We start from the raw sequence: 17141 nt of genomic DNA on the forward strand, positions 1-17141 counted from the left end.
ATTTAATGTCATTACTCTCCCTGAATCCCCTGCTATCTACATCCTGGGAGTTATCATTAACCAGATGTTGAACAACACCAGTCATATAAATACAGTAGCTGCAAAATCAGGGGCTTAGAATTCAGTGGTAAGTGTCTCACCTCCTGACTCCTCAAAGCTTGTCCAGTGTCTACAAGGAGCAAGTCCTCAGTGTAATAGAAATTGCCCCTCTCCCACCATTTGCCTGGATGAGGAAGCTCCAATATTGCTCAAGAAGCTTAACACAATGCAGGACAAAGCAGCCCACTTGATTGGTAGCCCCTCCATCACCTGCAGCATTCACTCCCTTCACTACTGACACACATGGTAGCAGTGGGCGTCATTGACAAGGTGCACTGCAGAAACTCACCCAAACTTATTTGACAGCACCTTCCAAACGGATGATCTAGAAAGACAAAGGCAGCACATATGTTGAAATCACCACCAGCCACATACCATCCTGTCTTGGGACTATCTCACCATTTCTTCACTGCCACTCAGTCAAAATCTTTGAACTCAACGGTTTAGGAATGCAACTCACCCCACCTTCACAAGGGCAGTTAAGAATGGGTGATAAGTGCTTGCTTATCCAGTGATGCCCAGATCCCATGAACGAGCAATAATAAAATCAATGTCTTTCTAACCACAGAAATCTTTAGTTCTACTGAAAACAGTTTTTTAAAAAATAATTCATTCACAGGATGTGGATGTCACTGGCTAAGCCAGTATTTATTGGGCTTACATAATGCCAAGAGGATTGTTAAAAATCAAACACATTGCTGTGGCCCTGGAGTCATAGCCAGAGTGGATAAGGATGGTAGATTTCCTTTCCTAAAGGAAATTAGTGAACTAGATATGATTTTTTCCACCAACTATAGTTGTATTGTCATTATTAAACTCTTAATTCCAGATTTATTTAACATTGAATTCAAAGTCCACCCTCTGCCGTGGCAGGATTCCCATCCAGGTCCCTGGAATATTACCAGGATCTGTGGATTAGTAGTCGAGTGCCAATACCACTAGGCCATTGCCTCCCATCCAGCACTGCATGTTGGGTAGTTCACTGACACCCGGAATCAATATACTGAGAGGCAGAATTAGCACTCAGCAATTGCCCAATGATTCTTTTGCTTGTGTGGCTGAGGCCTGAGTTTATGACCGTTAAGAGAGAGCTTAGAATGGAACTCTTGGGATACAGCTGGGCTGAACATCAACGTGACAGGAGAAACCGTAAGTGAGCATGGAACCAGAAAGGACTGAGTCAGGGAGGAGGATGTGGCAGTCAACTCTATCAGAAGCTTAGATTAGATGACAAACCACAGTTGGAGTAATCAATAATACAGTTGGAGAGTATGATCAGGGTGGCTGTGGTGATCTGGATTGGTTTTTAAAATGCTGTTTGTGGTTCCATTGTAATCTGTTTTTTTTCTGAATATTTTCTGCTAACACTGAATTACTGTGACTGTTCTAGCAGAGAGAGAAAAAAAAATTCTGGCAAGGCCACAGACACAATAAAGCGCCCACATGAAAACAACGAGAATACCATTCCACCACTGAATGTAGGAGGTAAGTTCCCACCAAGATAGATAGGGCCTGAGACCATTCAGTAAATGAATAAGACTTCAATTTCCAAAGAACAGTGCTGAGAATGTGGTGATATCACCAGAAGCATCATTGTATTTGCGGCTCTTTGATCTCTTCACATCTGAATAAAATTCAAATCCAACGTTCAAAAACTCACTATGAATTCATGCAACCACATAGCGATCAACCCACACATTATTAATTGAATGCCATTAACCTGCAGGAAATGGAAAAAAATTCAATTCTAGGATATGTATAAAAGTGAGGATGTTAGCATCAGAGAAATACATTGGGAATAAAAAGGACTTAAAAAGCAATTCATAATTACTTTATTTTTTAAATCAAGAAGAAAACATTTGAGAAATTCTGGATTTTTCATGAATCTGATAAAAGTAAGGAGCATTTTTAGTTTTAATATAAACAAATAATTAAAGAGATTTTTCTGTAATCTTCAGTCTTTCTGCCACTTCAAAGGCACAACACAGAATAAGTGCTAATTGGGGAGAGACAAACATGTTCACATGGATAAAAATTTAGTTGGCCAACAGGAAGCAGAGGGTAGGGGTAAATTGACCATTTTCTGGTTTGTAAACTGTTACTAGTGGAGTACCATATAAATTATGGCTGGGATCTTAATTATTTACTTGACTTCAGTGAAGGGCCAGATGTTGAGTTGCTAAATTTGCTGATGCCATGAAGATAGGTAGGAAATTAAGTTGTCAAGGAGACATAAAGATTTTACAAAGAGATTTAGGGAGGTTAAATAAGTAGGCAAAAATTTGGCAGATGGAATATAATGCTGGAAAGTGTGAACTTCTCTATTTGCACTCATCTGTACTTGTGATGCCAAGGCATACAAGGCCATGTGCCAAGTGCTGGAAAATGGGATTAGAATAGTTAGATGTTTGTTTTTAGCCAGTGTGGACTTCAGAGGTCAAAGGGCTAGTATTGCGGGATCTAGGTTTCCTGGACGTGAATCGCAAGATTTATATAGGTGCAGAAAGTGACTGAGAAGTAGATTAAATATTGTTGTTTATTGCAAGGGGAATGAAATATAAAAAGGGGGACATTTTACATGACCTCACTAAGACCATATCTACAGTATGATGTACAGTTTTGCTCTCCTTAGAGTAATAGAGTCATAGAGATGTACAGCATGGAAACAGACCCTTTGATCCAACCAGTCCATGCCGACCAGATATCCCAACCTAAACTAGTCCCACCTGCCAGCACCCGGCCCATATCCATCCAAACCCTTTCTATTCATATACCCATCCAAATGTTGCAGTTGTACCAGCCTCCACCACTTCCTCTACTTAAGAAAGAACATAATTGCATTAGAAGCCCTTCTGAGAAGGCTCACTTGTCTAATTCCTGGGATAGAGGGATTTATTTTATAAAGGTTTGAACAGATTTGAAGTATGTCCATTGGACTGTAGAAGAATGAGAAGTGATCTCATTGAAATATATGAGGTTCTGTGTGAATCTTGGATTTGGAGAGAGGGTTTTCTCCTGTGGGTCAACTGGTCAAGTTTAAATATTAGGGGACAACGATATAAGAATGAGATTAGGAGAAGTTTTTTTTCTCTCAGAGGATTGTCAATCTGTAGAAATCTCTTGCTAAGAGAATAGTAGAAGGAGGGTCATTGAACATAATCAAAGCTGAGTTAGATAGATTTTGACGGAAAAGGGGGTGAAGACTTATGGGGTTAGGTAGGAAAATTGACTTCGACAATCAGATAAAATAGGTAAAGCAAATAATAATACTGTAAGCATGACGTACATGTGCCATTCTTTCTTCATGTTTGTCCTTGGAGGACTGAGTGACTATGTGCTGATTTGTGTCAGCATGAGTGTGTTTTCAGTATAAATGTGCAGTGTACTCATTGCATGGGTTTTTACTGGCTGTTATTGAAAACAATATGTCTTATAAATCAAAGATAATGCAGCTGTGAAGAGTTTCACAATAGATATTGTGACCAGGGACTTATGATGAAAATGGGTCTTTTGAATTAATTTTTAACTTTTAAATATGTAAGTACAAAGTGATTAATCTTTCTTGCAGCATTGGAATGTGAGTGCCGGCCAAATGAGACGCAATCAAAGATTTAGACAGATTGTTGATCGGTTCCTTGTCAGATTGCAAGATTCTGTAGTTTTATTTTACATTATGAAGAGTCGTTTTGGCTTTGCTTTCGGAGCTCTGTTCACCATGTCACCAGCTATTGCCCTGAAGAGTAATTGCCAGTGCTTCTGATGCTACAGCTGACTGAACTCCAGATGCAGTCACAAGCCACAGCTTGGAAATCTCTCAATCCTGATTAACCATCGTTAATAAAGCAAACACAATTGCGTAACTAGAGTCTTCCTGTCTCTTTCAGCTACAACATGACCTAGTTACATCCTCCCGTAATCATGCACTCTGATGCGTATCATAGCTGCCTCTGGCTATCTCTCACTGCTACTTGTTTACACATGTGGTCTTATAACTAAGATAGAGGGTTAGAATGCATTGTAAATTGCACAACAATTAACCCATGGGGATATGTGAACACAATGGCTAGATACAGCAAGGATTAGGTTTGTGAGAGTTTTATGAATGGTCTTTTTTTCAGAAGATTTCCCATTTCCTGTTTTAGTTGATGTTGCTTTTAGAACGGGACTGAAGACAGCAATAAATGATTCTCTGCTTATGGCTAATGCTGAGCTGTTTATGAAAAAAAGAGAACATGTGAACAACAGAAATTGAATGGACCAGTTAAGACTAGCTGGACAAAGAGCTTGACCCCAAAGTTTAAATATGAAGGACATCAAATTTAAGAATGAGATTAGGTTTTTTTTTAACATGGATAGCTTTTGGATAGCATCCTCCCAGAATGCAAACTTTGCTGGGAGGAAATAAAGAGGGATAGACCTTCAGCTAATTTAAGTCAATAAACTTCCCCAAAGAAAGAAAACAAATTATTTTCAGCTATATGGTGATTTTTCTTATCTCATAATGTTCCAAAGCGCTTTATAGCCAACTATATTCATTTGAAGGAAAGTCACCCATAGGGGTCGTAAGGTTGGTATGCAATGTTAAGTAACACGAACAACAACATGGGTTCTATTCCTGCATTGGCTGAGGTTATTATGAAGGGCTCTCCTTTTCAACCTCTCCCTTCACCTAAGGTATGGCAATCCTCTAGTTAAACCATCACCAGGCATCTCTCAAGTTGTGAGAGAGCAGCCCTGTGTCTGGTAGGATCATGGGGACTTTACCTTTTACATTTTAGTGACTATTGTAATAAAGGAAGTATGGCAGTCACTTTATAAGCAGCAAGTTCCCAGGCACAGGTAAGTGATGTTTTCATTCATTTTAATAGTCTTATTTCAGCTTGAAACATTTAAATATTGAAAAGACTGCAGAAAACTGTGTGTGTGTGGAACTTTGCTGCACTATTTAAAAAGTTAGTTCTGCCTCTGTATTCTGTATAATGTGCATCATGTTAAGATAAACACAGTTAAGTAAGTTACTAGGTTTTGTATGTGTCTCATGCCAGGTTATATCATCATTCACTCCTGGCTGGGAGGAATCTGTATGCAAAAGACTGACATGTAAAAAGCAATAAACTAAGGAGAGGGAAAAGACAAATTCTAATTCTTAAGTTGTCACCATCTGAGCAGTTAAGGTAAATCCCTGGGATGGTCATGGTCCTTTAAAACAGGCAAACTATATTCAGCAGCCTCATTGTAGCTGCGAGGGTAAATTCAGCATGAAGTTTAAATTTTAAGCCTCTGTACACATGTTTTGATTATATTTTGCAGGTCTCTTTATAGAATAGCAAAGTAAACTGTACTCTGAAAATTCTGTACAGTATAATTTGTACTCTGAAAATTCTGTAGCTGATGGTTAGATTTAGATGGGGTCCAGATGAAGGTGAGAGATGGTGGAGGGGTTTGGCAAGGTACAGTGGCGCCAAGTGGTCTTGTGTACTCACAAGTGCACTCATTCTCTAATTATCTGAAAGCTTCTCCTGTAACCTTCAAGGAGTGCCTACCAGTGGGGTAGGCAGCACCCAGGCTCAGTCTAGGTGTCGCCCTCTCCATCCGCTTCTCTTTTTCTTCCGTTTCTCGTTCTTCCATTTCTCGTTCTTCTCCCTTTTAACTTTTGTTTTGACTTTCCTTGTTGAAGAGAGTGGGCAGTGACAGCTTTGGAGTGTTTCAGCAGCTGAGGGCCCAGAGTGGGACAGTCAGCAGATCCTAAATGGAGTGAGACGACCAGCCATCGGTGGGTCCAGACTGGAGTGGAGTGGCTGCCTGGTGGGCCTGGAGTGTGGTGGCCGTCGGTCATCAGACTGAGGCCCGGTGCGGTCAGCCTGTCACAGATGGTGGTCAGCCGCTTGTGAGCCTGGTTGGGGTCAGCCCAACACGTGGGAGAGTGAGACCATGTGTTGAAACCCCCCAGCGTGGAGCGACTGCAGGCTGTAGAAGGACCACAATGTTTATCTTTTAATTTTATTTCTTTATTTTCCTAACTGATGGAGTGAAAAACTGTAATGTGGAACTTTTATTTTTTCTCTTTATTTCTCTATTTTTGTACCTAACCTATTTTAGTACTAAAATTTGTAACTGGGTACTTTGTACCTAAGATGTGGCACAGTGGGCACGGTGGCTCAGTGGTTAGCACTGCTGCCTCACAGCACCAGGGACCCAGGTTTGATTCCTGTCTCTGTGTGGAGTTTTCACATTCTCCCTGTGTCTGTGTGTGTTTTCTCCAGGTGCTCCGGTTTTCTCCCATAATCCAAAGATGTGCAGGTCAGGTGAATTGGCCGTGGGAAATTGCCCATAGTGTTCAGGGATGTGTAGGTTAGTTGCATTGGTCAGACGGAAATGGGTCTGGGTGGGTTACTCTTCAGAGGGTCGGTGTGGACTTGTTGGACCAAATGGCCTGTTTCTACACTTTAGGAAATCTAATGTAACTAGGTTCTTTGTACCAGGTGTGGTGACAATGCACACGTTTTACTGTACTTTTTAGATTAGATTACTTACAGTGTGGAAACAGGTCTTTCAGCCCAACAAGTCCACACCGACCCGCTGAAGCGCAACCCACCCATACCCCTGCATTTACCCCTTCATCTAACCTGGACTGTGGACTGTGGGAGGAAACCAGAGCACCGGAGGAAACCCACACAGACACGGGGAGAATGTGCAAACTCCACACAGTCAGCCGCCTGAGGCGGGAATTGGACCTGGGTCTCTGGCGCTGTGAGGCAGCAGTGCTAACCACCGTGCCGTCCACATGAGTACACACGACAATAAACCTAATTCTAATTCTATTAAAACTTGCTGTTGACAGGCCAAGGAGCAATAGTGATGGTTCCAGCATTGGAGGCGGTTAAAAGGTTGAATCAGGAAAGCCAGGCTTGTTCTCCTTGGAGCAAAGGAGATTCAGAGAAGATTTTATAGAAGTTATAGATTACAGCAGAATTAAATAAAATAGTCAAGCAAACTGTCTTTCTATTAGCTGTAAGATTGGGGAAATTAGATTAAAGAATTTGGGCAGAAGACATCAGGGAGAATATGAGGACAGTCAGTGGCAATGACCTGGAACTCATTGCCACAGGAGGGTGGAGCAAGCAAATTATTTCAAAAGGAAATTGAGTGTGTACCTGAGGGAAATAAATTTGCGAGGTTATGTGACCAACTGGGACTTATCGGACTCTCTAAATTGCTCTGCAGAAAGCCAACATGATGGCCCATGTTTGTGCTATCAATGAGTCATCAAAGACTTTAAACTGGCAGCACTGTACCCTTGGTCCTTGGGACTTGAGTGCAACAACTGCCTCATAAATCAAGACTTTCCCCACCAGCGTGAGGGCAGAGAATGTCTCTTCTTCTTTCCAACTCATAGAATTGTAAAAAATGGAAATCTGCTGTCTGACATTCATCGGTCCCTGTCTTTCCCAAGTCAAATTCTGGACTCTCCTCACCTTATCTAAAATTTTGTACAAACACTGGTTCAGCATCAACTACAGTATCACATCCAGGCTTAGGAAGGAAGTGTGTGAATGTTTCAGAATGGATGCAGGATATTCCCAGCGTCATAGACTCATAGAGTCCCACAGCACAGAGAAGGACCTTTCAGCCCAATCTGATCCGTGCCAACCAAAATGTCCATCAATGCTAACCCCATTTCCCTGTACTTGGACCCATATCCTTCTAAATCTTTCCTATCCATGCTTTTGTCCAAATGCCTCTTAAATGGTGTTAATGAACCCGCCTCAACCACTTCCATTGGCAACTCATTCCTTTGGGTACCACCCTCTGTGTAAAAGAAGTTGCCCCTCAGGCTCACTTTTATTCTTTCCCCTCTAACCTTAAACTGATACCCTCTTAAACTGATTCCCCAATCCTGCAAAAACGACTGAGTGAATTCACCCTATCCATGCCTCCCATGATGTTATATACTTGTATAAGATCCCTCCTAGTCTCCTATGCTCTAAAGAAAAAAGTCCCTGCTTGTCCAACCTCTCACTATAACTCAGATCGTTGAGTTCTGACAATATCCTTGTAAATTGCTTCTGCACTCTTTTCAGTTTAATAACATCCTTCCTATAACAAGGTGACAAAACCTGAACACAATGCTCCAAATGCAGCCTCATCAATGTCCTGTACAACAGCAACATAACTTCCCAACTTCTATATTCAGTGCCCTGACTGATGGAGGCCAGTGTGCCAAAAGCCTTTTTCACTGCCCTGTCTACCTGTGACTCCACTCTCAGAGAATCGTGTACCTGAACTCCAAGATCCCTTTGTTACACTACATTTCTTAAGGCCCTACCATTCACCATGAAACCCCTACCTTGATTTGACTTTCCAAAATGCAATACCTCACATTTATCTATATTAAACTCCATTTGCCATTTCTTGACCCACTTCCCCAGCTGATCAAAGTCCTGCTGCAATATCTGATAACCTTCCTCACTGTCCATGATACTGCCTATTTTAGTGTCACGTGCAAACTTATTGACCATGCTTTGCACATTCAAAATCAATGAAATAGATAACAAACAGCAATGGGCCCAGCACTGACTTCTGAGGCACTCTATTAGTAATAGGCCTCCAGTCTGACAAACATCCTTCCACTATTCCCCTCTGCTTCCTACCATCAGGCCAGTTTTGTATCCAATTTGCTAGGTCCCCTGGATTCCATGCAATCTAACATTCCAGACCAGCTTACCATGTGGAGCATTATCAAAGGCTTTTCTGAAATCTATATAGACTACATCTACCCTACTGCCCTCGTCAACCTTCCTGGTCACTTCATCAAAGAACTCTCACAAATTTGTGAGGCATGATTTCTCATGCACAAAGCCATGCTGACTCTTCCTAATCAAACCCTGTCTTTCCAAATGCATATCTTATCCCTAAGAATCTTCTCAAGTAATTTACTACCACAGATGTTCGGCTTACTGGTCTATAGTTCCCAGGTTTTTCTTTACAGCCCTTCTTTAATAAGGGCACAACGTTCACTACCCTCCAGTCTTCAAGGGACCTCACCCGTGGCTAACAGTGATGCAAAAGTATCAGCCAGAGCCCTTGCAATTTCCTCTCTAGCCTCTTACAGCGTTCTGATTAGGACTAGGAGATTGATCCACCTTCATGCATTCTAATATGTCCAACACCTCATTTAATGTGACATGGACTGACCACTAACTTCCCCAAGTTCCCAAGTCTTCTTCAGAAAAAGAAGAACTCAGCCTCATTGGAAGGTCGGAGAAGTAGTGACTGTTTTCTTTCGAGAGAGGAGGAATTTGTATTTTTAATCAAAGGAGATTGGACCAAGCACAAAGAGGGAAATTATTCTTGTTGGGTGAAGAATTAAGAAAGAGAGTGCATAGAAGTGGCAAAAGAAGCACATGGCAGCATCAGGAAAACATTTTCACACAGCGAGTGTTCAGGATCTGGGATGCAATGCCTGAGAGTACAGTGGAGGCTGGTTCAATTGAAGTATTTGAAAGGGAATTGGATTCTGACTTACAAACCAAGTATGCACAGGGATAGAGATGGAGAAGAATGGTTAAATGACAGTGAATGATTATATGCTAATCATGAAATGGTTACGTACTGTAACCATTCTGTGATTCTACTCCAGCTACAATGCACTTTTCCTTTTTGCGCTCTCAGGTATTCAGTTAATGTGTGGAGCCATCACAAATCATCTAATTGCCTGGCTAGCTCGATGGTGGCATCCTATCTTCAATAAATCTGACAGGCATGGGCTGATTGTGCATGGTGATCTTCATGTCCACTTTTGGGGCTGTGAAATTTAGCCCTTAAACTGGCACCTAGAAGTTTGACAGCTCAGAAAATAATCTCTGTAATCGACAATGGTTAGTACTGGTCTAGGAGTGAAATGTATTGTGACAGCTTTGGATTCACATGACATATTTGTCAACTGCAGTCACTGATGCAGTTTTTAATCAAAGAATGTTGTCTTCTCCCAGAAAGCGAATTATCTTGACAGTCATGACTTTTCATAAAGCAAAGAGCAAACACTTATCATTTCACTGGGAGCTTTCTCAGGATGTCCTCGTCTAGACCTTTAGCCCTAAAACCTTTGGCTGTCATGTATTGCTACTTTCTTTATTGAATTAAATGAAGCTGCCATTCATCTACAATAGCTCATTGATGTTATATAAATTGTAAAAGAACATGCAGTGCAGAAAGCTTATGAAAATTACAGAAGCATCAGTTCTATCAAAGGTGAAACTGCCTTTTATTTCAAATGTAACATGCAAAATAATTCAGTAGTTGAAATATTTATGAAAAGGAGATATTGAATATATTATATGGGCACGATTGCTTTATTGCAGAGAAATCTCTGGTAATAATGAAGCCAAGGAATTGATGCATTTGCACGTGCTCCTTTAAGCCTAAAATGTTTTAGTGTGGATGAGAATAGCCACCTTCCTGGCTAGAAAAGCCAAATTTCTTGAACAAAATGAATTTTATTCCATTATTGCAACCATTTAGAAATTCAGGAATAGGATAAACATTGGAACAGAGACTGACAGGAGCACACTAGCCTCAGGTCAATTCCCTATTTGCTCCTTCTATACTCTTTGACCAAGTCCTCATCACATTATCAGTGGTGTTGCTTAGTGGTGGCTCACAGCACCGGGGACCTGCTTTTGATTTCAGCATCAGGTAATTGTCTGTATGGAGTTTGCACATTCTCCCTGTGGGTATCCCCTGGGTGCTCCAGTTTTCCCCCCACAATTCGAAGATGTGCAGGTTAGGTGGATTGACCATGGGGAAAGCAGGATTACAGGGATAGGATATGCTGTTCAGAGGGTTAGTGTAGACTTGATGGGCTGAATGGCCTGTCTCCACACTGTAGGGATTTTATTACTTCTATTACCCTCAATTAAGTATTAATCCTTTCAGAATAAATATACAATATATCCTCCCAACTCATTTTACCCTTTATTGCTGTTATATATTTTTCTATTTTAACTTGCTACTATCCATCTTGCCCACCCCCTGAAGTCTTTGATATTACAAATTCTGATATTCTGGAGGTTTCTCTATTCTCTTTGAAAGATGGGAGGTGCAATAGGCCATTCAGCCCATTGAGCCTGTTCTGGTGAATGCAGGCACAGTTGCAATGTTTAAAAGACACTTAGATAAGTACATGAATGAGAAAAGTTTGGAGGGATATGGTCCTAGAGCAGGCAGGTGGAATTAGTTTAGTTTGGAATTATGTTAGGCATGGACTGATTCGACCAAAGGGTCTATTTCTGTGCTGTGTGACTCTATGAATCTATGAGCTGGTTTTTTCATGCCTGATAAGGAAACATTTTTAAAAAAAATATAAACAATTGAATCTTTGTTTGTCTTTGAGGTCCAAATTAAAATGAAGTAGTCTGATTTTAATAATGAAATGCAAGTACACTTTCAATATTGTCAGCTTTGATTTCTTAAATAAAAGGGATACTGTCCATGTGGAGATAAGTAATGTTTCATATGTGATTCATTCTATAGTGGAATAGCCATTTTCTGTCTGCTGAATGAACTTGTTGATAGCTGAATTGCAGTGGATGACACATTTATGGAAACATTTTTAAAAAAATTTTGTAGAACTTTATTTAAACTGTTCCAATGATCCCAATTTCCTGGATTATGCCTGGGACGGTAGAAAATGCACGGACCTCAAAATGAGAGAGAGTGAAAGCTGGGAGGTTAATTCACTGGCAGATGGTTGAAATGTTTGTTGTTTGTCACTGAATTGGTTTCTTTCCCAGTTTAGAATTCAGACTGGCTATTGGTTCCAAATTGCTATTGATGCCAAGATTTGCATGAATCTCAAAAACAAACAGCAACATTCTGCACACACACTTCACATCCTCATCTCTAATACATTATTTAAGGGAGGAAGGACATTTAGCTCAGGGAGAAAGGAAGTGGTAACAGCAATCCTTTTTTCATGCAAAAAAAAGCATAAACTGTACTTTTTGTACAAAAAAAATTACTTTTCCTTATACACATGTTGGAATATATATTTTGCAGCTGATTGAGACCTGTTCCCACCCATCCTATTTTGTGTACATTGAGCTTTTCCACACAATAATTCACTTATACTATCTTCATAGCATTGCCTTTTGGGATATTGCCATGCAGAAGTGTTGCGGCATTGCATCATATTTGTAGATTAATGTTAGCTGGGTGGCTGGTTTGTGATGCAGAGTGCCATCTATAGTGTGGTTTCAATCCCTACCCTAGCTATTTTCATCACTTACTCCGCTGAAGTGTGGATCACCTTGGATCAAATCACCATGAGTTGTCTCTCTCTGTAATGAGAAAGCAGCCTTTGGTCTTTTGGGGATTCACTTTTCATTGACTAAATTCTAGACCCAATTTATACTGTTCATTAGGTTTTGCTGACAAGATTGCTAACCCTCTCTTTTCGATACCAGGAGAACGTTCCACGTCACAAGTTTCTGCTTCTGAAATAGAACAGGCTACTGGGGAGTTTATGCAAAACTTTGCCAAATGACTGGCAACGGCAAAGTCTCTGGCTTTTAGACTCAATCATTTTGTTACTTGCTGATAACTTTGGCTCAGAATGCGAACACATCAAAATGTTATTCAGTCTGAAAATACAAGTGGAGTTGGGAAAACACTTGGCAGTAAATTGATGACTTAGTTCCAAGTGACATTAGGTGGCCTCAGGTGGTGTTATTTTCTGACTGGAGGGAATTGTATGTTGTTTTCTCAAGGATTAGGGCTGGGTCATGTCTGATAGGGTTTCAAATCCTGGACTTGTATGTGTGGCACTCAATTTCATAATTTGCAGACCAAAGAAAGAGGCTTGGAAATATATTAAACAGTGGTGAGTTTGGTACTTTATGAGACAGACTGAGTGGTGAAATGGTCATTAACTTTAATGTAGAGAACAGAGAAGTGATTAGATTTGATGGGATAAATTGAGGAACGGCAACATAAATTAAATAGTACAATTTTAAAGTAGAAATAGAAACAAGAATACTCGGAAGTGAACTTATACCGGTTTTCCAACAAAACAGGACACCTTCAAACAGTTGTTAAAAAGATGAATGAGATCTTGTATTTTATTACTAGAGGAACAGAGGCAAAGCTGTTATGCCACATTGTTACCGAGCACTGGAATTAGATGCCTCAGCTGGAATAGACAGCAAATTCTGTGCTCCATACATTGGGAAAGACATCAAGGTCTTATAGATGTTGCAAAGAAGATTTACTCGAATCTCACCAGGAAAGAAAGGTTTTCTGTTATGTGGAGATACTTGAGACACTGAATCTTTTCTTCGTAGAGAAGTTTTAAGCGTAGCTTTAAAATAACAGTTTGAAATCATGAATAGTTTTGATTCAAGAGAAACTGTTTCCAACAGCAGAAGACTTGGTAAGCAAAGGGAAACAGGTAATCTGCAAAAGAACCAAAGATGACTTGTGGACATATTGTTTTGACTCAGGCTGTTGTTGTGTTCTGGAATGCACAGCCTGCAAGATTGTTGGAAGAAGATTCAATAATGACGTTCAAGAATTGGATAAACCATTGAAGTAGGGTCAGTCACACAGCTTTGGGGACAGAACTTAAGAATGGCACAGCTTGGATAGTCCTTTCAAAGTATTATCCTGGTAAAATGGGCTAAATGGGTTCCTTCCATGCTGTGCCATTCTGAGTAACAATGGCAAAATCAAAGTTGCTTGTCTCCAGAGGAAGTGATAGGGTAAAGTTGGACTTGGTGCTGATATCAAGATGGAGAGAACAGGAGAAGGGCAGCCCACACATTTTGTAAAGTTTTGTAAAATACAACAACGTCTCCTCTTCAGATTGAACTTTGGTGGGGAAGGCACAATAAGTGGGAGACTGAATGGGTACAGCGAGTACAAGTGCAGACCCTCCAGGTATATCCAGATTTATGAGCAATTGAACAGGGATTTTGGGAAGCACTGCCTTGCAGGTTATAGTTTTAAGCTGTGTTAGTCAGCTGGCTGAGGAAATAGCAGAACAATTCTAAGAAACAGCAAAATATTATCTGTGCAATGTGATTATTCTCTTGCAGTTGCTTGCCCCTGACTAATTGCTTGGAAGATAAATTTAAGAACTGAATTAGTGAGTTGATTATCTTCACGCTAGTTTTTAATCCATTCCACTAAAATGGCACTTAATTTTGACACTCATTTTCTATGGATACTAGATTGGTCTACTGATCAAATATTGGAGCAAAACCATTAGAAACAGGCACCGTGACTTAATGGATTGGTGACCTGAAGTGATGTATACTGGATTACCTAAAGTGAGAAGTAGACGTATCCTGTCGTACTGAGTTTTGAATTCCAATCGACACTGGCTCGTGGTGGGAGTAGTTAGCTGTCACCAATCCTTTGTTCTCCTCTTTTAACACAATCAAACCTCCCAATGAGGCACTGTAACAAAAGCACAAACTAATAACTAATGAAACTTACAGATGGTAACAGAAACATACTAAATTAAAATAATATTGTCCTGGTGATGATTTACTCCAGTCCCAGTGGTACCCAGTCTTCCTTTCAATGCTAAGTCTAAGAGCCTGTCCAATTAACAGTGCCAACATCATCAAAGACCCCTCACACCCCAGTAATTCTCTATTCCAACCTCTTCAGTCAGGCAGAAGATGTAGAAGTGTGAACACACGTACCGACAGGATCAAGGACAGCTTTTTTCCTGCTGTTATTAGACTGATGAATGGACTCTCTAACTACAAATAATGTTAATTTTGCTAACGTTGATTATACTTCATGCACCTCCTGTATACCTCACTCTGTCAAGGCACCTATGATCTGTATGTCCTTGTTTGCAACGATCGCAAAACATAGCTTTTCATTCTACTTAGGTATATGTGACTACAATAAATCAAATCAAATCAAAGAGGATTTCTATTGACTCATCACCCCTGTGCTTGTTAACATATATTGTCCATCAATGCCTCAAATGTAAACCACTGAGAATATGAACAAAAAGAAGCATTTGTCTTATGTCACAAAGTTTAATTTATTGCAAGATAGCAATAGGTACAATTAACATGAACTAGTTCAGCATAACTACAACTGTCAGGAGCGAGTTTCCTACTTCTATCAGGACCCCACGCTAGCCTGCCTGATACTCAACCCAAAAGCTGTATTACATCATCAGATTGGGAGGAGCACAAAATAACTTCAACATTGACTTTTTTCAGAACCACTTTACAATAAAACCCTGAATTCATCACAAACTCTGCTTCTACTTGAGCAACAGTCAGCAGTTTCTCTAGCTTTCCCCAACACCGTGGTTTGTCTTATACCTCCCCACCATTGGTTCTGTGTAAAATGACTTGTATCATGGAGTTTTGTGATGTTTCCTTGGGACCCAGTGGTTCCTTGATTTGAATGTCTGCTCTCAGTTATGTGCTAAGAGACACCTCCGGAAGAGGGCTGAATGACATATATTGCCAAACTAGCTTCAAAATGGTGATTTCTGTGCATCAAACTAAAACTGCTTTTGCTTTAACCAAATGTGTCCAACACCCATTTGAACTTGGTAGTCAAAAGTAGGGAGTACAAATCTCGGGGAAAATCAGTCAAGGTAGAGTTCCATTGTCTTGTGCTTTCTTCCAACCACTGTATTTTTGGTGCGCAAAAACAGAACCAACTATAAATTGAAGAAATTTTAAAAATCCAAGTTTCAGAAATAATCTAAAATTAGAGCTCAAGCGTTCTTTATAAAACTGAACTTCTAATTTGTTGTAATCAAGTTGAACACCAGTGTGCCATGTTGTATTATCTCGTAAATATTTCACTAACATTGTTCCCTCACCAAATTTGTTTTCATTTATGTTTGAATTGTGAATAAACATAAACTTGTGAGAATTGAATTTTGATTGATTGAAGAACAGTTCCAATGCCCATTTCCTGGTTTGGAACAATCTCTGTTGACTCATCACCCCTGTGCTTGTTAACATATATTGTCCATCAATGCCTCAAATGTAAAATTCTCATCCTTGTGTATAATGTGCTCTTGTCTCACTATCTCCTCCAGTCTTCATGACCTCTTAGAAATTTGTATTCCTCTAATTATGACCTCTTGGACATCCTGATTTCCTTCAATCTTCCATTGGCAGCTATGCATTAGTTTCCTTGGTTTTAAGCTTGGTTTCCAATGCTAAACTTCACAGCTCTCTCCTCCTTTAACATATGACTCAAAAGCTGCCTCTTTATAGGTGGTTTTGCTCACTGATCCAAATATATTCTTACATAGCTTAGTGTTACATCTTGCCTGATTAAACTGACGCAAATTGTCTTGGGATGCTTTTACGACGTTAAAGCTGCTACACCAATTCATGTTGTTGTTTCCAATGCCCTTTATTGTAAGTGGAACTTGAACAGCAATTAGTGGTGGATTATAGAATCTGGATCCTTGTGAAATCCTCTGGAGCTAACTGCATGCTAAATGATTAAATATTAATAACGTCACAACTTTGACATTTTGCAGGTTGTGTTTATTGTTGAAAGGAGCCACTGTTGAGAGATGAGTGCAGGGTAAAATGAAAACAGAACGGTGAGTAATGGAAGCTCAAAGTGAAAGAAAAAATGATCACCTACAGCAAATCAGAAGAGTACAGAGATGAAAAAGATGCATTCAACAAGATAGAGTGTAAACAAGAAGCAAATATCAGCTGGTGGTTAGGAGGAATTATAGTGTGTAAAATAATTTCAATATTGATATTTCAGGATAATATTGAACCCAACCCTAAATCTCACATCCTAAACGTGCAGTAGCAATCATAGAGTTGTACAGCATGGAAACAACCCTTTGGTCCAACCAGTCCATGCCAAACATAATCCCAAATTAAACTAGTCCCATCTGCCTGCAGATTAACCAATATTTTAGTAAAATGGGTCTTTAATGCAGAATATTATATTAACATTACATCAGAATCTCCTGCAAACACTAATCTTGATTGCTGTTTCGCAAATCATTGCTGGGCAGGATAAGT

General features: G+C 40.0%; 1 long non-coding RNA gene across 7 annotated transcripts in view; it reads left to right on the forward strand.

Moving 5' to 3' along the window:
- The first annotated feature begins 1144 nt into the window (after positions 1 to 1144).
- The window catches only part of LOC148145896 (uncharacterized), a 58678-nt gene continuing 42681 nt past the window's right edge, over positions 1145 to 17141 (forward strand). For 5 of the 7 annotated variants that reach the window (XR_015761181.1, XR_015761187.1, XR_015761185.1 and 2 more), the window contains exons 1-2: positions 1145 to 1248; positions 1490 to 1584. This is a non-coding gene — a long non-coding RNA (uncharacterized LOC148145896). The remainder of the gene's footprint in view (positions 1249 to 1489; positions 1585 to 17141) is intronic. The other 2 variants (XR_015761182.1, XR_015761183.1) reach the window with 2 other exon arrangements.

The sequence above is a fragment of the Chiloscyllium plagiosum genome, unplaced genomic scaffold, assembly GCF_037043375.1.
Source record: "Chiloscyllium plagiosum isolate Xiang-an unplaced genomic scaffold, Cpla_swu_hap1 HiC_scaffold_23, whole genome shotgun sequence".
Taxonomy (NCBI): domain Eukaryota; kingdom Metazoa; phylum Chordata; class Chondrichthyes; order Orectolobiformes; family Hemiscylliidae; genus Chiloscyllium; species Chiloscyllium plagiosum.